We start from the raw sequence: 21,547 nt of genomic DNA on the forward strand, positions 1-21,547 counted from the left end.
TTCCATTGTGTATATGTACCACATCTTCTTTATCCATTCCTCTGTTGATGGACATTTAGGTTGCTTCCATGTCTTGGCTATTGTAAATAGTGCTGCTATGAACATAGGGGCCCATGTATATTTTTGAATTATAGTTTTGTCTGGGTATATGCCCAGAAGTGGGATTGCTGGATCATATGGCAACTCTATTTTTAGTTTATTGAGGAACCTCCATACTGTTTTCCATAGTGGCTGCACCAATTTACATTCTCACCAACAGTGTAGGAGGGTTCCCTTTTCTCCACACCCTCTTCAGCATTTGTTATTTGTAGACTATTTAATGATGGCCGTTCTGACCAGTGTGAGGTAGTACCTCATTGTAGTTTTGATTTACATTTCTGTAATAATTAGTGATGTTGAGCATCTTTTCATATGCCTATTGGCCATCTCTATGTCTTCTTTGGAGAAATGTCTATTTAGGACTTCTGTCCATTTTTTGATTTGTTTGTTTGGTTTTTTGTTATTGAGTTGTATGAGCTGTTTGTATATTTTGGAAATTAAGCACTTGTCAATCGCATCATTTGCAAATATTTTCTCCCAGTCCGTAGGTTGTCTTTTCATTTTGTTTATGGTTTCCTTTGCTGTGCAAAAGCTTATAAGTTGGTTTTTTGTTTGTTTGTTTGTTTGTTTGTTTTTAGGTAAGAAGTGGATTTATTTAGGGAGAAACACACTCCACAGACAGAGTGTGGGCCATCTCAGGAGGTGAGAAAATGCCAAAAGCTTATAAGTTTGATTAGGTCCCATTTGTTTATTTTGCTTTTATTTCTATTGCCTTGGGAGACTGACGTAAGAAAACTTTGGTACAATTTATGTCAGAGAATGTTTTGCCTATGTTCTCTTCTAGGAGTTTTATGGTGTCATGTCTTACATTTAAGTCTTTAAGCCATTTTGAGTTTATTTATTTATTTTGGAGGGGGTTGAATTTTTTTTTAATTTATTTATTTTATTTATTTATTTTCGGCTGTGTTGGGTCTTTGTTGCTGTGCACGGGCTTTCCCTAGTTGCGGCGAGTAGGGGCTACTCTTTGTTGAGGTGCACAGGCCTCTCATTGTGGTGGCTTCTCTTGTTGCAGAGCACAGGCTCTAGGTGCGTGAGCTTCAGTAGTTGTGGCACGTAGGTTCAGTAGTTGTGGCTCGTGGGCTTTAGAGCGCAGGCTCAGTAGTTGTAGTGCATGGGCTTAGTTGCTCCGCGGCATGTGGGATCTTCCCGGACCAGGGCTCAAACCCGTGTCCCCTGCATTGGCAGGCAGATTCTTAACCACTGTGCCACCAGGGAAGCCCTTGAGTTTATTTTTGTGTATGGAGTGAGGGTATGTTCTAACTTCATTGGTTTACATGTGGCTGTCCAGATTTCCCAACACCACTTGCTGAAGAGACTGTCTTTTCTCCGTTGGATATTCTTGCCTCCTTTGTCGAAGACTAATTGACTGTAGGTGTGCATGTTTATTTCTGGTCTCTCTATTCTGATCCATTGATCCATTTATCTGTTTTGGTGCTGATACCATGCTGTTTTTATTACTATACCTTTGTGGTATTGTCTGAAGTCTGGGAGGGTTATGCCTCCTGCTTTGTTCTTTTTTCTCAGGATTGCTTTGGCAATTCTGGGTCTTTTGTGTTTCCATACGAATTTTAGGATTATTTGTTCTAGTTCTATGAAAAATGTCATGGGTAATTTGATAGGGATCACATTAAATCTGTAGATGTTTTTGAAACAGGACTTAGTTCTGCCTTAGAAGTTGAGGCAGGAAAAGTGCAACTTCATCCTTGTATCCGGCATCTGGTTTGCAGATGTGAGTGGCCAGTGGAATGTGAGGAATTAAATGGAGACTCTTCTTCCTTTATGGATGCAGGTGGGTTCTGCTTAGAAGTGAACCTGAACCGTAAAAACGGAGCAAATCACCGAGTGGAGAATCTTCTGACCCTGCTGGGGGTGTAGACAAAGAAGAGCCAGGAGCCGGCCGAATTCTCAGGGACCCATGAGAGATTGAAAACATCTGCCTTGGGAGACCATCAGAGAAACTCTAGATATACACCTGTACCCCAAACTTAACCCCCACTAGTTGTGTGTCCTAGATGCTGTATAGGATGATGTAAGGGAAATGCAGGGGAGGAGAGTAGATAATTCTAGACCTTGTCTAGGCTAGTCTCAAATTACTGGCTAAGACATTGCAAATATCCTTAATAAGTATCAGATCTCCCAGAACTCCTGCCTTTCCTCCCTTGAGCAGTAAGATGCCCCATGCCTGCCTGGATTTTGTTTTGGATTTGTTCAGTGCTGCCCAGGAAGCAGGTGAGGCCCGGGAACGCAGCGGGGATTTCTCCTCTGGAATGGGCAAGCCTCAACTGCAAGCATTTCGTATGTAGCCTGATCAGCCGTCTCCTGCCACCCTGAATGCTGCCATCGCTCAGAACTTTTAACCCCTGGGCACAAGGATGGAACAAGTAGTGACACCTCAGGGTGAAGAAACTTCCCATCATGGGATGATTAACTGGTACCAACATAAGTTGGACTCAGACCAGCAGCTTTTCTATCTCAATAATAGAGAATTTACGAGGGAAACGGATGGTTCTGATAGTTCTGCATCTGTGGGTCTTAACTTGATAGCGTTGGCATGTAAGCCCTAGGTTGTGGGTATTCAGAAGATTATCTCTGAGAACACGACTCTACTGTTTCCACCTCTCTGACACACATTTCCTTGTTTTCGTGTTTCATACCAACTCTTGGGGCCTTCTCCAGTCCTCTAACCCTTTCTACCTCACCACTCAGACAATGAAAAGAAATGTTTCAGAACAAATGTTGACCTGTTAAAAAAAAAAAAAAGTCAGATACTAACCAGTGAAATTCAATTGTATGTTATGCTATGTTTTTTAAGATTCCAGAAGGTCAGTTCAATTTTGTATTTACTGTTACTGTATCCATCCTGGTATTTTCAGGGATAAGAGAGTTCTCTGAATGCATCATGCAGATGAGTGAAAGCATAGAGGAAACTGGTCTTTGACCTTCAGACAGAATAAAAGCTTCCAACTCAAATCTACACTCAGGGCATCATTTTATCCCTCTACCTTCAATTGTGTCAGTTAGTTCGCTGTGCTTCTAGGATAAAGCGGTGGCAATTACTCTGGCTTTACCTTGTCTAAGCTCATCTGATTGGGAAAATAGAGAACCTGGTAAAAGAGACACCTCCAAAGAAAAGGATAATTACAGATAACACAAAAAGGTTATTAACTGATATGTCAAATGTGAGTTGCCTTTGACACATCCAAGTAGAAACATCCAGCAGAGAGTTAGAAGATGGTGATGGGAGATCCAATCACTCAGCCCTGGAACGATGCATGAGGACAGTTGGATGAATTCACATGCAGTCTATGAACATGTTCAACAAACGTCTAGATACGTTTTAGTTAATAACAGTTGGTTTCTAAGACGATGGGCATTTGCAGAGACAGTGATGTCACCATGGGAATTGCCAGTGGGGACAAGGACGCCCCTCCTCCTCTGCTCATGCTCACAAGGACCCTGAGCTGGTGAACCTCCCACTGCTGCCATGACCCTGCCATGGGCTCCAGGCTCCTCTGCTGAGCGAAACCCTCTGTCTCCTGGTGGGGGGCATAATTGTTACATAACGTACAATTGTAAGTCCTGAGAACACCAAGCTCTCTCTGCGTTTTCTCTTTCCAGTGATTATTTCAATCATCTCCTCTTTCCATTTTCAAATTCTGTCTTTTCCTGATACAGAACTCACAGAAGGTGGAGTCGCCCAATCCCCCAGGCACAAGATCACAGAGAAAAGACAGGCCATGGCTTGGTGATGCGATCCTATTTCAGGCCACAGTATCCTTTACAAGGGGTCTGGAGCTACTGATTCTCTTTGAGGAAGAGGCTGAAATAAATGTTTTGTAGTTGCCGCAGAATCGATTTTCTGCAGAGAGGCCCCAAGGAGCAGACCCCACTCTCAAGATCCAGCCTGCAGAGCTGGGCGACTCGGCTGTGTGTTTCTGTGGCAGCAGCTTGGCCACAGCCTTGCAGAGACCCTTCCTGCCTGTGCACAAACTTCATGATTCTCCCTCTCTGTGTTGCTCACGGCGGCTCCAGACAGCCCTCCCCTTACTCCTCATTATGCAAGGGGAAGAAGTGGGTTTGCAGAGATAAGCTGTGATGCATATAAATGGAGGACACACATTATCTCTTAAAACGCGAGAGCCGAAATTGTTGTTTGAAAATAATTATGACTCAGGGATTAGAAGCGTTCTGTGGTGAAAACTCAAGAATCCCAAACTGAAAGTACTTGTCACAGATTCAGCCCTCGGGAGCTAGTGATGGTTTTTCTCCTATAAAAATATGCAGTCACAAAACATGTCCAATAAACTTGAATAATACAGATGGCGATTCTATGAGTGTAGCAAACAGCAGGCTCACTGAGGTTTTTTTCACCATCTGAATGATTCAAGTTGATTTCCTTCTCTCTCTGCTTTTACTTAGGAAGTTTTAGGCAACAAAGTCTACACACAGAGTATGTGGTTGGAAAACACCTTTTTCCCATTTTTATGGAAATGTGTTGATGATAATGATGTTGGTGGGGGTGATGATAATTTTAGCTATTTTATTCAGCCCTTTTCCAACCTCAAAGAAATATACACAAATGGGTATCCTGGCAACCAGTCTCAAATCTTAGCTCAAAACAAATTCTTACTCTGGAGTTTGTTACTGTAACCAACACAGCTGAACACTGCATGTTGAGGATATTTCCAGCTGTTTGCCTTAGTACATTAAAATAGTTCCTTAGTACATTAAAATATTCCTTAGTAAGAACTTCTAAAACAATCAATTACCCCCGATCCAATTGCTCCCTCTGATAATGTATCCTCTACTCTAACTTCTGCCTGGATTCTCTAAGATAATTCTAGAAATCTTTCTGAAGCATTGGTTGGAACTATTTGGAAAGCAGCTTACTGAGATTCTCCTAAAGGCATGCTCACTGCCCCTCAATCTCTGCTGGTTTCACTTCTCTCTTTACCCAACCAACACTGCAAGTCATAATATACGTCCATTCACTCAAAGCATATCTCCTTGACTGCTCTGCCCATATCTTGATCCAGCTGACTTGTCTGATAAAACCTCAGTCATTGATGACCATCTCCTCACCAGCATTTTCATTTGGTTCTTTTTCCAATCTCCTATGTCACTAATTCTCTAATGACATTTTCCAAGATTGTATCTTATCTCTTTAAACATAGGAGACAGAGTTGTTTTAGGGTGTGTCTGGTAATTTTCACATCTGAGATCTTTGTGGGACTATTTTTGTTGATTTTCTTTCTCTGCTGCTTCTCAGTCATGATGTTTGTATTTTTATGGTGTTTGTATTTCTCTTCATGAATCTGGTTATCTTTGACTTTGTGCCAGGCACTAGATTTGTAGGAATAATTCTCATCTAAGATGGACAGATCATCGACCAGAGAAACTTTTGCTTCTGCCAACTGTGTGAGGTATAAACAGTCCGGGGCTACCTGATTTGGAATTCAAGGCTTGAGATGTCCTGGATCACCAAGAGAGAACATTGAGTTTCTCAATGTCCCACATTTGGACATTCTGGTCTTTTACTGTTGTCCCCCTGGACTGTAAGTCAGTGTCACGAGCACTGAGTCAGGGAAGGCAAATGTCCTTAAGGGCAAGAGGACTGCTATGCTCCCCTCCTTAGACGCTCACCTCTCCAAGATTCTAGCCAAGAATCCCTCACTATATTTTAGACTTTAATTAACTGAAGTTTTTGATGTTGTTTTTTTTACCCAACTATTTAGACAACAAAGAAGGGTTAACTTGAGTGCTCTCATTTATAATTACTGGGATTAAAGTCAAAAGAATTTTATATGGAATTTTAAATAAAAAACCAATTAATGTTAGATTCTTAGTCTGAGATTTCTTTGATATTTAACTTAAACGACATAGAGATGTTACACTTGAACTTTAATTTCAACCAAAGTATTTCTTTTAAAAACTTAAAGGGTATTTATAATCAAATTGAGACATCTATTTGTTTTTGTCATTTTTATTATTGGAGTTTTAAATTTTTCTTTTTTTTTTTTTACTTTCATTGCATAACCTCTGATGTTCCATTGGACCATGTGGCAGGATGGGAAATGAAATAGGGAGTGACTATGTAGACTTGATCACAGAGTACAGAACGGACTTGGAATGTGTTTAATTGCTATGCTGTCAGGACACATCTGTGCTGTTTTTCTGCGAGTATACTCAAGGAGCAATTGTTGGAATTGGGAAGAATAACTGACGTGTCTATCTTTCTTCTCCCCTTAAACCCAGTTTCTTAGGACAACACTTTATTTGACATTTCCCATTTTCGGGGACTTCCCTAAAGTAATCCTCCTGTTCTAATCTTCCTATTCCTTGCTGAATCTTCTCTATGGGAAGGGAAATAGATTGTCTTATTTAATCTCTTTATCTTCTTTAGTCTCTCATCTTCTTGCCTTGTTCCTGGCTACAGAGAAAAGAGATAGATTCTTTGGTGTTTTCTCAACATGCACTAAGAATAGCGGAGAATTTTCTTATCCATAGAGGGTCGGCCTGTAGTTTGGAGGGGAGAGAAAGTGAGTTAAATTCTGATTCAGCATAGTGTTAGCCAGCCCATTTGGTTTCACATCTGAGCCCTGTTATTTACCAATATCAAAACTGATGTTATTATCTCTGCCTGACTCCGATGTCTAACTCACAGGTGGTTCCGTCTTAGGCCATAATAAGTCAATATTATTTATTGACCCTCTAACACCAACAAATCATAATACCCACACCCCCTGTACTCAGTGGAACAACACACAACCCCCCTTATGTGCCGGGCAGACAGCATATTTGTGTCGCTTCTGCCCACCGACCACTAGGAGACACTGTGGCTTCATTGTCATCTAGCATCTATGTGGCCTGGAAGGATGGCATTAAGGGAAACCATAGGGCTGGGTTTAGAGTTAGGGAGTTGCAGGTGTCTTGAATAATGGCTGAGAATGAAGGAAATAGAGACCAACCCTTCTTCCTCTGCTGTGTAGGTGGGTTTTGCTCTGACTGGAGCTCTGAGCCAGCTTTGAATGGTAGGTATGCTTGCAGTGGGCATTCCTCCAAGTTTGCTTAAGACATGGCTGCACAAGGAGCTGGGTGGGGAAGCTTGCACGTTCTGGGTTGGGAAGAGCAGAGAAGCAGTTTGAGGGTCAGAGCAGCCTAGTGAGCCTGAAACAAACCAGCCCAGGCCAGCCCACCGGCTCTGCTGTACTTAGAGGGTAGGGCCGGGAGAACAGCAGGTGCTACCCTGGACCTCATCAGAGGGACCCTGGCCCCAGGCAGCTGACAACCACAGTGATACCACCAGCAAATCCATGTGTCAGGCAGGGACTGGGGTGGATCAGAACAACAGGATTTCTCCCCAAGAACTTTTGCTCTCAGCAGGAAGAGGCAAAATCGAGTTTTGCCAGACTCCGATGTGTCTCTTGGAAGCAGATGAGGTCTGGCAGAGATAAGAAGTCTTTTGCCTGGGCTTCCCTTGGCCTGATTTCAAGTTCTTACTGTGTGATTAAACCTCAGTCTCCCCCCTTGTATCTGGTATCTAGCTACGGCCTCTTTCACTCATGAGCCCCAAGGATACTGTAATTTATTAGATTCTTATTGCTGCTCTAACAAATTTCCGCACATTTTGTGGCTTAAAACAATACAAGTTTATTATCTTACAGTTTTGAAGGTCAGAAGTCCAAAATGGGTCTAAGTGGGTTAAAACAAGGTGTCAGCCCGGCTGCCTTCCTCTGGAGGCTGGAGGGGAGAATCTGTTTTCTTGCTTTTTTCAGCTTCTAGAGGCCACCAAGATTTCTCCACCAGTGGGCCCTTCCATCTTGAAAGCCAACAGTGATGGATCCAGTCTTTTCTCAGGCTGCATCGCTGTAACCCTGACTCTTCTTTCTTCTTCCACATTTTAGGGCCCTTGTGATTACATTGGGCCCACCTGGAAAATCCAGTCTAGTCTCCCTATATTAAGGTCAGCTGATTAGCAACCTTAATTCCATTTAGAACCTGAATTCCTTCCCCCTTGATACGCAATGTGACACATGCACCGTTCCAGGGATCAGGCATGGAGCTCTTTGTGGAGTCACCGTTCTGTCTACCATGCCTATAGGTACCCGGTAACGAGGAAGGAACAAACAATGGCCTTTTATAAAAATACAATAACGGCCTCAGTTTTACATTCAGGGTCCAACAGAAACCAAGGGGATGGAACCCACGTGGGAAACAGGCACCTCTGGTAACAAAATCTAGCCTGTAAACTATCTTCTCTTTAAAATTGGCATGTGCTCCTCGGGTTCAGAAGACTCAGCAGTGTGTCTCTGTGCTAATCACAAAATATGGATTTGAACTGGTCCTTCTTCCTGGTCAGCAAATAACTTGCTTGAACAGCCCAGTAAACAGAAAGCTTCCCTCAGCTTTTCATAACCTCAACCGTGAGAGGGAGTGGGTTTGTGGCAGCAGACCCCTTTTATAGGGAAGGGGCCCAGTGTTCATTTGAAAACATCAAGCTTTTCTAGGAGTAAGAATACAATTTAAATCAACTCTAGAGAATTTGATTTGCAAAGAGAACATGAAAATCCTCTGCTTATTTCATGGTGGGGATAGAGAAATGAGGGAAATTCTATGCTATGGGCTTTGAGCATTTAATAGTGCTCAAGGATAAATGAACCCAGAAAGGTCTTTCACTGCAAAAAAAAGAGCTTTCAAATTGAATCAGTTCTCCAGGTGTCAATTCGGTCCCTGAAGCGCTAACAATGCAATTGCTATTCTTGTTTTTCCTGGAGAGCCCAGAGCCCACCTCCTAACTGATGGATGATTTGGAGTGTGATATGACCAGGAGCATCTAGCCACCAGTGAGAGGAATATGAGGGTTCACAGAGAAGCTGGCTTGCAATGAGACAATGAATTCATCTTGAAATACTTGGAGTTTGAGGTTCAAACGGAAATAGTTGGCAGGCTCTAGCTAAGAGATTGTATAGAGAAGGCAGTATGAATTGATAATATCAAAACATCTGCAGGGAGCCTCTGGATGTGTAAATCTCTATCTTAGATCATTTGTAATTGAGTTCAGTCCCTCCTGATTCCTCTCCTGGTGATGCGGCCTTCTTCTCTGAAGGGAGTTTCTGAGTTGCGGCCCGGGGGGAGGGGGCGGGGGTTGGCTCATTCAGTGGTGTCACTGACAAACACATTTGTGGGGATAAGCCGTCCCAAATGCACTTCTCTGCTCGTTTGCACAGGGGCCCTGGTCTGGACAATTCCACATTGTTCTCATCCTGCCATGGGCATCCGAGCCCTGTGCTGTGTGGCCCTTTGTCTCCTGCGAGTAGGTGAGTCCTTGGAATATTCAGCGTCCTCATGTAGGGTTTCCTTATTGTGACTCCAGTATTTTTCGTATTCTGTTTCCAAATTCTTTCACAGAGCCCACAGATGCTGGAGTCACCCAGACACCCAGGCATGAGGTGACAGAAGTGGGACACGCAGTAACTCTGAGTTGTGAGCCGATTTCAGACCACACTGTGCTTTATTGGTACAGACAGACCTTGGTGCAGGGATTGGAGTTTCTGATTTACTTCCTCAACCAAGCTCCTATGGACGAGTCAGGGATGCCCAAGGACCGATTCTCAGCTACGATGCCGAAGGCATCACTCTCTACTCTGAAGATCCAGCCCACAGAACCTGGGGACTCGGCCACGTACCTCTGTGCCAGCAGCAGAGACACGGTGCTGCAGAGTCACCCCACCCCATGCAGAAAACCTCCGCTTCCCCTTCTGGCTCCAGCCCCCAGCCATGCTGAGTCCTGAGTAAAAGTCTTCCTAGGCTCCGCCCCTAGCAGCACGGGGGTCTGGTGTTCTCCTGTCCCTAGGGAAGGCACGGACAGAATGTAACAAGCCATCACATTAGGAAACGTTTGGTGGGAAGGCAGTAGGGGCCTGGTGCCTGGCATTTCTCACAAATTTCTCACAGAGGGTGACAGTCCATGGCTAAGGGTAAATGTCACCCACTGAGCTTTCAGTTTAAGATTGAGTAAGCATCAGATAAACCCGGTTTGAAAAGTATTCTACAAAATACTTGACCGGTGATCTTCAAAAGTGTGAAAATCACTAAAAACAAGAACAGGCTGAGAAACTCTCATGGGTTGGAGGAGTCTAAGGAAACATAACAAATGCTGTGTGGTATCCTGGATTAGATCCTGGAACAGAACAGTAGAAAAACTAGGGAAATCTGAGTTCAGCCTGTAGCTGAGTTGTAGCAATGTTAAATTCTTGGTTTTGAGCAAAGTATCATGGTTATGCATGATGTTAACATTAAGGAAAGTTGGGTGAAGGGTATAGAGGAACCGTAGTATCTTTACAGCTCATGAGAAATAAATTCTCCAGCGCTGGGTCTCCGGAGTCCCTACTAAGCCAGCTTGTCATGTTGCTGTTAATTGTACTTGCTCCCCGAGCTCAGAGCACTCGGACAGACCCAGACGCAGCTGCTTCTTCTTGGTCTCCGTTCCACTGCTTCCTAAACATCAGGCGGGGCAAGGCAGGCTGAGCCGAAGCCTGAAGTGCAGAAGTCCACCCCCAAGGCTGCCCTGATGCTTCTCTGAGGCTCCGCTTCTGTCCCCTTTGCACACAGCCCCCAGATATGCTGGGGTCACACTGACTCTGCCATCGCTAGTTTCTGCAAGCTAACAAACACTGAAGCTTAACAGTGAAGAGAATGCCAGTTACAGATTTATACACGAAGGATATAAAGTTGACTCATTAGTATTACAGGAAAACAATACCCATAAAAATTTCCAAACTGATCAGCAGGACATTTTGTATTGTGTGGTAGGCTGAATAATAATCCCCAGCCCCCCACCCCCAAAGATACCCATGTCTTCATCCCTGGAACCTGTGCGTGTTGCCTTAGATGGCAGAAATGGACTTTACAGGTGTGATTAAGTTAAGATTTTTGAGAAGGGGTGATTATCTGGGATTAGCCAGCTGGGCCCTAATGAGATCATGTGTCTGTATAAGAGGGAGACACAGGGAGATTTGACACAGATGGAAGAGGAGAAAGCAAGGTAACCACGGAGGCAAAGATTGAACACATATGAGGTCAATACCTAGTAAATGCATAAACAGGCCAATTTTTATTGGTATCAGGTCTTCCTCATCACCCCTCAAGGGGCGACCTTTGCAGAAAACGTGCTCTTTCTTCTATGCTTCTATTTCCCTAGAGGGAGCTCCTGAGACTGTGGACGTCTGCTAACAGGGTGATGTCACTGCCTGCCCACACCTTAGAGGGCCACCAGGACAGGATCTGCTTTCATTTCTGCTCATACGTGCAAGTTCCCTCATCTGGGAAAGGTCTCATTTTCATCTGGATCCTGCCATGGTTTCCAGGCTTCTCAGCTTAGTGTCCCTTTATCTCCTGGGAGCAAGTGAGTCCTGAGATATGTGAAAATCTCCCCTTGGCCCTTTTCCTGTCCATTCTTGTCATGGATGTTCTTGTCTTTTCCCACAGGACACATCTCAGCTGGAGTCCCCCAGTCCCCCAGTCCCCCAGCCACAGGGTCGTAGAGAAGGGACAGGCCGTGAATCTGAGATGTGACCCAATTTCTGGACATGATTATCTTTTTTTTTGTACCAATGTGCTGTGGGGAAAGAAATGAAGTTCCTGATATGCTTCCTAAAAGAGTCTATGCAGGATGACTCAGGGATGCCCAAAGACCGATTCTCAGCGGAAAGGACTGAAGGGGAATCGTCCAGTCTGAGGATCCACCCCTCAGAGCTCGACGACTCGGGAGTTTATTTCTGTGCCAGTAGCTGAGGCACAGTGCTTCAGAGCCTGTCCTTGCTGTGCAAAACCGCACCCTCCCCACTCCTCTCAACTCATGGCAGCCCTGAACAGACTTTCCCTGTGCCTGCTCCCCCAAGGAAGACAGGAGAGGAAGAACCAGAATTAACCCTTGAAATACAAGAGTATTTCAAGAAAATTTGGGTGGAGAGATCTGTGATTTGGGGTATTTCTGGGGCTTCTTACACAGAACTCAATCTAGACAAATCTATTTGTTTTAATTTATTTTATTCAAGTATAGTTGATTTACAGTGTTGTGTTAATTTCTACTGTACAGCCCAGTGATTCAGTTATATATATACACACATCTTTTACACATTCTTTTCCATTATGGTTTATCACAGGATATTGAATATAGTTCCCTGTGCTGTATAGTAGGACCTTGTTGTTTATCCATTCTATATATAATAGTTTGCATCTGCTAATCCCAAATTCCCAATCCATATGTAAATCTATTTTTTTTAGCGTGTGTGTGTGTGTGTGTGTGTGTGTGTGTGTGTTATCCTGGTGTAAAACACAGCAGACTCTTGCCTACCTTGCTGCTCTGATCTAAAAGGAATTGTGATGCTGATTGTGGCCACATCTTTATATGCCCTTTTATCACAAGATAAACAAGTCTCCCAGATGGAAATAAGAATAGTGAATCAAAATGCACTTACTCCTGGTTTGTAGGTTGTTCCCTGATAATAGTGGTAATGGGGATAATAAGTTTAAGTTTCATTTGTCTAGCACAAATCCATTTCCAAACACTTTAAAAACCCCATTTTTGAGTGGAATAACCAGGTCAATTATCATAAAGTTGATTTTCCTTTATCTGTAGGGTCTGATTTTTTAACGTAAAAAGCACGGGTTAGCACTAAATACAGATGTGTGTCAGCCAATCCTGAACATTTGTGAGGTCAGGTCCAGTTGCCACAGTAGGGCTCTGGCGTGTTGGTGAGGCTTGCTAGTGTACTGGTATGGTGGCCTGAGGGCTCTGGATCCAGTCGGAGCAGAATGAAGAACTAGATACATCTCTAAGCGCTGATGCATATCACCCTTTGCACAGATTTCCTCGGGCCAGTGGGGGAAGGCTGCTGCTAGGTACATTTCTACTGGCCACAAGGAGGCGTTCTGGCGTTACTGATGACCACAAGGTGTAGAAAAGTTCCTTGATACTCTCTGAAAAGTGGACATAAATAGAGGGATTCCAGGACTTGATTTCTGCATCAAGGTGAGGATGGCTTGCAAACATCGGTCATCCATCCGTGATGTGGATAGCAAAACAGACATTATCTCAACAGGTTTATAAGTGAGACTTTAGCAAAAGTTATTCATGTGTTGAGGAACCTTGAACTATCTTATAGGATAAAAGAAACGCGAAGTGAGATGGAGAGGCCAGGATGAAATGGAGCAGATATAGGAACAGAGGCAAATAAGGGACCATCACATCTGCTTAATACCTGATCAAGCCAAGCCCAGATGCCCCTGCCAAACACAAAGCTATGTACAGTATCACAGCGAGGAGTGCCCTTGCCCCGGTGAAATCGACATCACAGGCAGATATGCCTATGAGGGACCAGGGACTCTCCGAACTCCCACCTCTCAACCCAGAGATCAGAGTCTCATTCCTGTCCCGGCCCTGCCATGGGTCCCAGGCTTCTCCACTGTGTGGCCTTTTGTCTCCTTGGAGCAGGTGAGTCCCGGTCAGAAAGGACATCTTTGACTAAAGCTATCCTGTCCCCAGGTCTGTGCCTTTCGTTTATGGGTAACATGACTCTCCTTCTTCACTCTGTCTCTAAATCTTCCACCTCCTCTGCAGGTCACATGGGTGCCATGGTCATCCAGAACCCAGGGTACCTGGTTACCAGGATGGGAAAACCAGTGACCCTGAGTTGTTCTCAGAATCTGAATCATGAAGTCATGTTCTGGTACCAACAGAAGCTGAGCCCAGCACCAAGCCTGCTGTTTTACTACTATGATAAAGAATTCAACAATGAAAAAGACATCTCTGATAACTTGCAGTCCAGCTGGCCGAACACCTCCTTCTGTTCTCTTGGCATCCGCTCAGCAGGCCTGGGGGACTCAGCCATGTATCTCTGTGCCAGCAGTCGAGACACAGAACTGAAGCCTTACCTCCCCTCTGTTCATAAACCTCTGTTTCCCAGATCCAAGAGCCTCCTCTAGACCTGTTTCCCCTCCTACAACCACAAGAGGAAGTGGGTTTATGGCTGTCATTATCTCCTTTGCAGACAGAAGTTGGGCCTAAACTTACAAAAACCACTGACAGTTATGCCAAGAGTGGGAAAAGTGGTTACTCTTACCTGCATTCAGTTTGTGGTAATTTCCCAGGATCACCTTAATCACCCATTCTGTTCTCTTCAGTAGATAAATAGGAATTTTTTTTCTCAGTTGTTGTTGTTGTTGTTTTTAAGTCTGAGTTGTTGACTCAGAAACATGTTAAAGGACAGGCCCAGGCATGAGGTAGCCCCACTGTCCTGAGTCCTTGCACTTAGGAGAAGAAACGGCCCTCACAGGCATGTGAATGCAGTCTCACATTTTTCTGATCAAGTAGGGAAAATTAGAACTGCTAAAAATTCGTGCCAGATTTGAAGACACATGAAATGCCTGGGACATGCATTATTCACAATGCCTTTAGCTATTGTGCCTGATATAAATGTGTCTATGAACCATTTAAGTGGCACAAATAGGACTCATGTCAAAATCTAGAAGCAGCACCGTGGAAGATACATTAAAATTACTAGAGTTTACCCTGTGTTTTTAATATTAATAGAAAATTTTAAGTACTGCATCTTGATTGAAACAAAAGGGATTTCTGCAGTCTACTAGAACAGCTTTCTAAAAGCCAGTAGGTATCTTATGTACTTTACTAGATTGAAATATTTATGATGGCTGATTGAATAAATGGATGCATGAGGGAATAAATTTCGTCAGGGCAAGAAGGAATTGGCATCTGCTAGCTGTGAGATGCCTGAATCAGAAGATGAGAATGTGTTCTATTTTAATTTTAAAGAACACAGAGATATTCCCAGTATGCGATAATTTATTACATCACTGCATACGGTCATCAACAACATCACATGCGTCCAACTCTTTAATCAAGAGGCCAAGAAGTACTGCCCAATATCCAATTCTGGTGATGTTAAGTAAAAATCAGAGAAGCTAAAAACCGGCATCTGGGCCACCCACCATCTAACTTCCATGTTCTGCTTTCCTCTCTCTTTGCTCACCACACATCTGCACATCTGATTCAACCCTGTGTCTCTTTATTCATCTGCCTAAATTTCAGATTTTTCTTCTATAAAAGGAGATGTTGGGGCTAGATTTCTCTGGGGCCTCTTCTCACATTGTATGGTTCCATGGCAAAGTCTAGAAAACTGATGCATCCTGAGTGCCATGGCCATAGATGTCCACCAGGGGGCAGGTGAGAGCTCCTTTCCATTCTGTAAACACTCCATGTCCTCTTGAATAAAAGGAGGGGAGAAAAGAAGAGCACAGACTCAGCTCGTTCCAGGCCCAGATGAAAGGTGAGACCGGGGCTGAAGATGCAGATGCCCCCACTGCTCCTGGTACCCTGTCTGATCCTCGTACCTGGACGGCTTTGGGAGGTGTGATGGGGGAGGAGGAGGAGGAAAGGGGCTGTCGATATGGTGTGCTGTTGATAAGCAGAGCAGCAGAGAATGCCCTTGTTCTCTAGGGCATATGAAGGTGACTAAAAGTGTGAGGACACACTTGGGAAGGAGGAAATTAAAATCTTGGGAGAATCTGATAGAAAAAAATTGGAAGTCATGTTGTTGGATGCTCTGGGACTTTGGAGAGAGTAGGGGGGCAAGAGTGAGTGGTGTCTTTTTTAAATTTTTTATTTTATTGTCGTAAGAACATTTAACCCTCCTCACAACATTTTAAGTGTAATATGGTATATACGTACAGTAGAATATTATTCAGCCTTAGAAGAGAAGGAAATTCTGCAATATGACACAGCATGGATGAACCTTGAGGACATTATGTTAAGTGAAATAAGCCAGTCACAGAAGGATAGGAGCTACAAGATTCCACTGATCCAGGCGTGAGTGGTTTCTTCTGGCTTACATCTCATCCCACCTGCAGCCTCCTCTAATCTCTCTCATTTACACTCAGGGATTTTATTTCCCAACAGCCATACAAGGGCATCTTATACGAGTACAACTTCTGTGACGATCCAGTGCCATCAGATGGATTTACAGGAACCAACGATTTTCCAGAACTGACAGTTATTTCCGCAGAGCTTAGCATTGACTATGACCCCTGCTGAAGGCCCCAAACTCACCTAAGAAAGATACATTAGTTCAGGTCCTCTAAGAAGTAAATTAGCCAAGCCTGGGCTAATCATGCAAGGGATTTATTAGAGAAAATGCCTGTCGGGGAAAATGGGAAGGAAGCCAAGGGGGCTGGGAAAGCCATCCAGCTGTGATGCAGATCTGGCCTTGTAAGGAGAGAGGGAAGGAGGAAAGGAGGAAAGGGAGGAAAAGGGAGAAAGGAAGAAAAGTAGGTCTTAGGCTGCAATATAGTTCTAAGAAAATCTTAGCAAGGCTGGGCTGGTCCTTAAGTCAAAGTAGAGCTGTAGAGCTCAGTGCCATCGTGGCCTGCCCCTCGCCATGGGGGGACAGGGACAACAGCTCGCTTCTCTTGGAATGATACCCCTCTGCTGTCTGAATGGGTCCCTGGGTGGGGTGGGATGCCCTGGTCTTCTTGACTTGTGCCTCCCAGCGTGGAACCTCCACCCTATGAGCAAGCCAGAAAGAGGAAGATTCCAGAACAACTTGGCCAGTTGTTTCTGGTATAGAGAGTTCACCGTATGAGTCGGTGCTAGGTGGAGGAAGGGAGTCCAGACCTCTGGGCTGGACTGGCCAGGAACAGAGTTTCTACACTGTGGAGCTGGTGGGGGTAAGGCGTGCTGGCAGCTGGCTCCTCCCCAGGAGAAACTGGAGGATCCCTGTGTTCTGGACCACGTGCATGTGGGGTAGAGCTTCTGTCACAGAGCAGGAGGGAGGGAGTCATGGCTCAGATGCCACAGACTCACGGCTCTTACTGAGATTTAGTGGATTTTCTTGAGTAACTGTTTCTCCATTTGCTGTATGCTCTTGGGACAATTTTCAGAGGCTTTAAGTGCTTGTTTCTAAATTTTCAGCAATTATGTTGTTTTCCCTGGAAATCAGGTATTCAAAGCTCCTCATGCTGCCATTCTGGAAGTGCTTCCCATCCCAACGCAACGGTTTACATAAACAGGTGGACAGGCCCTGGGCTATAATTTGCCAACTCTTGCTCTAGCCTAATTTTGTCCCACTACAAAAGCATGGCCATTCTGGGGGTGCTGGTGAATCTTTTCTGTGGTTTCTCTCTAATGCTTGTTAGTTTCATTCCACACAGACACGTTACTGTTGAGACAAAAATTTCTTATGATCCCTATGAAGATTTCTGGAGTTCTTTGTGTAGCTTCTTCCTCTCTGGTAGTCTTCCTCACAAATTCTAGTGGCCTTTGTCCCCTCTGTCTTTTAACCTCTGTCTCATCACAAAATTTACATGTTCTGTTTTTCCCTCCTCACTGTGCGCAGATATTTCCCCGTTTTTTCTGGTTTTAGAAGAATCACAGTCTTGTGCTGCCTGTTTTCCAATGATTGAGTACAGTTGTTTCATATATTCTACATTTTTTTTGCTTATACACAGCAGGATTCTAAATTTAATGGATAGATTTAGGTTTTGGTAACTGCATTTAAAAAAATAATAGGAAATAAGAAACCTAATTGAAAGTAATGTGAATGAAACTGAAGGAAGAGAAATTTCCAGGACTTAGTGGATAGTCTACAGTTAGTGTGGTCAAATGCTAGAAAGAGATCAAGCAGACAGAGAAACAAAAATAAGTTTTTGTCCTAGAAAATACATAATGTTATTCTTTAGGGGAATATTTTCATAAGAATATATAGAATGGAAATACTCCATGAAAAAGCTGAAGATGGCATCTAAAGGAGTGATTCCTTTGTGGCAAAAACCAACATGTCTTTATATAAAGATTATTGGGTTTTAGGAAGTGATCACGTCACAGAGAAGCTGCTTATGCGGGATGTAAGAACCTGAGAGAAAGCCACCTGACTCTGCCCTTTTCCTACTTCTGCCATGTGCCCAAAATTCACCTGCTTCATTGTCCTTTGTCTCCTGGGTGCAGGTAAGTCCCTGTTCTGACCTTTCAGCCCCCTGCTCTAAGCCTTTCATCCATGTCATCAGACGCCCTCAAGGGCTAAGTCTCCAACTTCTGTGTGCTTTCTTCACAGGCTTCCTTGAGGCAGAAGTCAGCCAGACTCCAGGGCACCTGGTCCAAGGGAAAGGACAGAAAGTGAAAATGTATTGTGTTCCAAGAAAAGGAGACGTTTATGTTTTCTGGTATCAACAGATCCTGGCAAAAGAGTTCAAGTTCTTGATTTCCTTCCAAAATAATGATGTCTTGGATGAAACAGAGATGCCCAAGGAGAGGTTTTCAGCTGAGTGCCCCCCAAACTCACCCTGTAGCCTGGAGATCCAGCCTGCGGAGCTGCAGGATTCAGCCGTGTATCTTTGTGCCAGCAGTGATTCCACAGTGATAAATATTTGCTAATCTTAATGCACAAACTCAATCTGGGCTCAGCTCAGGAAGCAGGTGGTATAATAGGTTGAAAGGAAATAACAGAAGCCAACTAGAGCTATCTTAAGCCAAATGGAAATTTCTTACAAGGCTAAATGTATATCCTATAAAACCTCAAAACAAGAGCACAGGCATTTCTCTGGAATGAAGTCCTGGAACTGTGACATGGCGGATTTGATAACATTTTTTTTTCCACCTTGTTAGCTCCATTTATTCTCCCTTATTATAAACTGTCTCCTCTATTTTTTTTTTTTTTTTTGACAGGTAAGGAAAATGTTTATTAGTATAGGACGCTTGTGAGAGATACAAGCGGGCAGGCAAGGGAGAGCCGTGATGAAAGCTGGGTGGGCTACATTTTTATAATGTAGAAAAAGTGAGGAGGGGAAGAAGACCACCTCTTCCTCATCCTTGAGTAGACGTCAAACTTCCGTCATCAGCTCCTCCTCCACGTCAGGCAGGGAAGTTTTCTTGTCCCTACATGGTCAAACCAGGACTGTCATGGTGCTATGGAAATGGGCAAAAACATATACTAAACATATACTAAAATGCGGTAAATCATCTCAGGTTTCAGTATAATGTCACCTTTCCCTATATTTTTGTTTTAAGTGTGCGCAGAGGAACATGTCCTAGGAATCATTAACTTACCGACATCACTGGGCAGGATGTGGGTCTCATTCCACCATTGCTTTGGGGCATGTCTTGTGCTTCTGTTGCAAAGTCTTATTGCTAGGCAGGCCTGCTTGGTTTCCATGCTAAGCATGCCTGCTTTCTTCAGTGATCATTAACTTACAGGGGTCTCCCATACTTTTTTCTTTACTTATGATCCCTTAGTGGGAGTAATTATTAATCACCTACTTTGTCCCTTCACTCTGTCCCTATCACCACCACTGCCCCACCCTGCTGGTCTCAGTCCTTTTAGCAAAGTCTCTTGTGATTTATTTTGAGTGAATAGCACAGTGGATGCATTCTACATGGGGACTGTCAACAATAAACAAAGCAAACAAAATGCACAATGTGAAAGCAGTTGTTGCCTGGAAACTGAGCTCACCTCTTAGTAGGTGTGGAGCCAAAAGGCGCAACCAAGCCAAAGAGCAGGAGAAGGAAGGATGTATTACGGGCAGCAAGTAAGGAGAACACCAGGGATCCTACCCAAAGCAGAGTCTCCCCAACAGCGACACTGGGGAAGTTTTAAGCTAAGGGTCTGTGCATATTCATGAAGGGGCTTGAGCAGAGGATTATTCAGTATAGAATCGGGGCAAAGGTTGACGGAGTCCAAGCTTGAGCTGATTGACGTCAGAAGGGTCAACATAATCCTCCACCCATAATCCTCCTGGGGGGGGGGCCTTAGTTCCTTACAGAACTCAAAGATATACTATTATGTATATTCCTTTGATGACCGAGACCTGTTCAAGGAGAAGCATTGCGGCCAGGCTTAGATCACAGAATGGCTTAGGCCAAAATGGCTTCTCTTATGTCAAGAAAGCCATTCCTGGTTCTCTTTCTCTGGGGACCCCCTAACCTATCTGCTTACACAGTGAGCTTCCAGTTTCGCAGGACTCTGGCCTGGGGAGACAGCCTCTCAGTAGCTCTGAGGAAATGCTCTAAAGAGGTAGGGGAGGAGCAAGGATATATATGAGTTTTTTGATTGGGAAGTACAGGTGGTCAAGTATACATCTTGGTAAAAGATTACTGCTAATCACAAAAGACAGACATCTCAAGTTACTGATTTTAGTGCTTTCTGTGTTTGGGAAGACGCAAGAATCAGTGGTCATTGAAATTCTCCCTTAGATCCACATCTTAATTAGGGGCCCACATCCAAAACACAGCATGCCTCCTCCTGCTTTCCCCCATCCTGAATTCGCAGCAGGGCGCACTGCAGTTGGGCGACTGCAGGGGGTTGCAATTTAATCCTTGTGGAACTGGAATGGTGGGCAGCATTTTTGTTGTTGTTTTTTGGCCTCACCGCAAGGCAGGCATGTGGGATCTTAGTTCCCCGACTAAGGATAGAACCCGTGCCCCCTGCAGTGGGAGCACGGAGTCTTAACCACTGGACCTCCAGGGAAGTCCCTGCAACGTTCTGTTTACAGGACTCCGAACTCCAGGGGTAACCAGCATTCCTGGGGGACATTCTGATTTCATCCCCTTGAATTCTTTTTCTTGCTTTGGTTTTTAATGCTGGTCTGACCCACTCAAGTGAATCTCAACATTTCCACCACCCCATGAGTCTCAACCAGACTGCTGTGATGTGCTTCTGGACCCTTCCACAAGATGCTGGCTGGGCCTGGATCTCCTTCCCCTCGTTGTCCCGCTGGATCACCCTGATTTCCCCGGGCAGACCCCTCCTCCCGTCCCTCCCTGGAGCTCTATCACTGCATTGGTGCTCAAGCCCGTGTATTGGCTGGCATCTTCCTGGTGGCAGTGACACTGAGGCCGCTGCATTCATGTATGTCACAGGGCCCATCCTGTGCAGAGCTGCTCACCTGCCCCTGGGACCGGGACCCAGGATATGGGCCGGAGCCCAAGCTTCCGCACTGACCACTGTCCTGCCCTGCTGCACAGCGATGCTTGGACCCTGGACCCGGGCACGTCAGAGCTTCTGGCCAGCCCGGACCCAGCCCTGCTGCATTCGCTCCCGCCACCCGGGAGATGTGACAGCCTCCTGAGGGATAAACACATCACTCTCCACAGGACACCCAGCTGCAGCCCTCAGTTCATTGCTCCTCCTCGGCCACCAGCCCAATCAAACCATCCCCTTGGCTTAGAACTCAGACACTCCTCCACTGCAGATGCTGGGAACCCCTGGCTTAGCCATAGACCACAGTCGGGCTTGCCGGGGGAGTAGGCGTGCAGCAGGGAGGGCTGCCGGCTCCGGCAGCAGCACCCCTGCCCTCCAGCCGGGGTCCAGGCCTTCCCAGGGGAGTTCCCCCCCCCACTGCTCCCATAGGCCCTTGGGATGGATGTCTCGCTCACCCACTT

At 44.8% G+C, this 21,547-nt stretch overlaps 1 long non-coding RNA gene across 3 annotated transcripts; it reads left to right on the forward strand.

Moving 5' to 3' along the window:
• The first annotated feature begins 4 nt into the window (after positions 1 to 4).
• On the forward strand, positions 5 to 20,100 carry LOC309665957. 3 transcript variants are annotated; one of them, XR_014266809.1, is made up of 3 exons: positions 5 to 9,416; positions 9,508 to 18,118; positions 18,225 to 20,100. It is a non-coding gene; the product is annotated as an uncharacterized lncRNA (long non-coding RNA). The 3 variants fall into 3 exon arrangements; XR_014266810.1 differs by having other exon boundaries at positions 9,508 to 15,527; positions 17,981 to 20,100; XR_014266811.1 differs by having other exon boundaries at positions 9,508 to 11,503; positions 11,587 to 20,100.
• The last annotated feature ends 1,447 nt before the right edge of the window (positions 20,101 to 21,547 follow it).

This window comes from Balaenoptera physalus (genome assembly GCF_965194825.1).
Source record: "Balaenoptera physalus genome assembly, chromosome: 8".
NCBI lineage: Eukaryota > Metazoa > Chordata > Mammalia > Artiodactyla > Balaenopteridae > Balaenoptera > Balaenoptera physalus.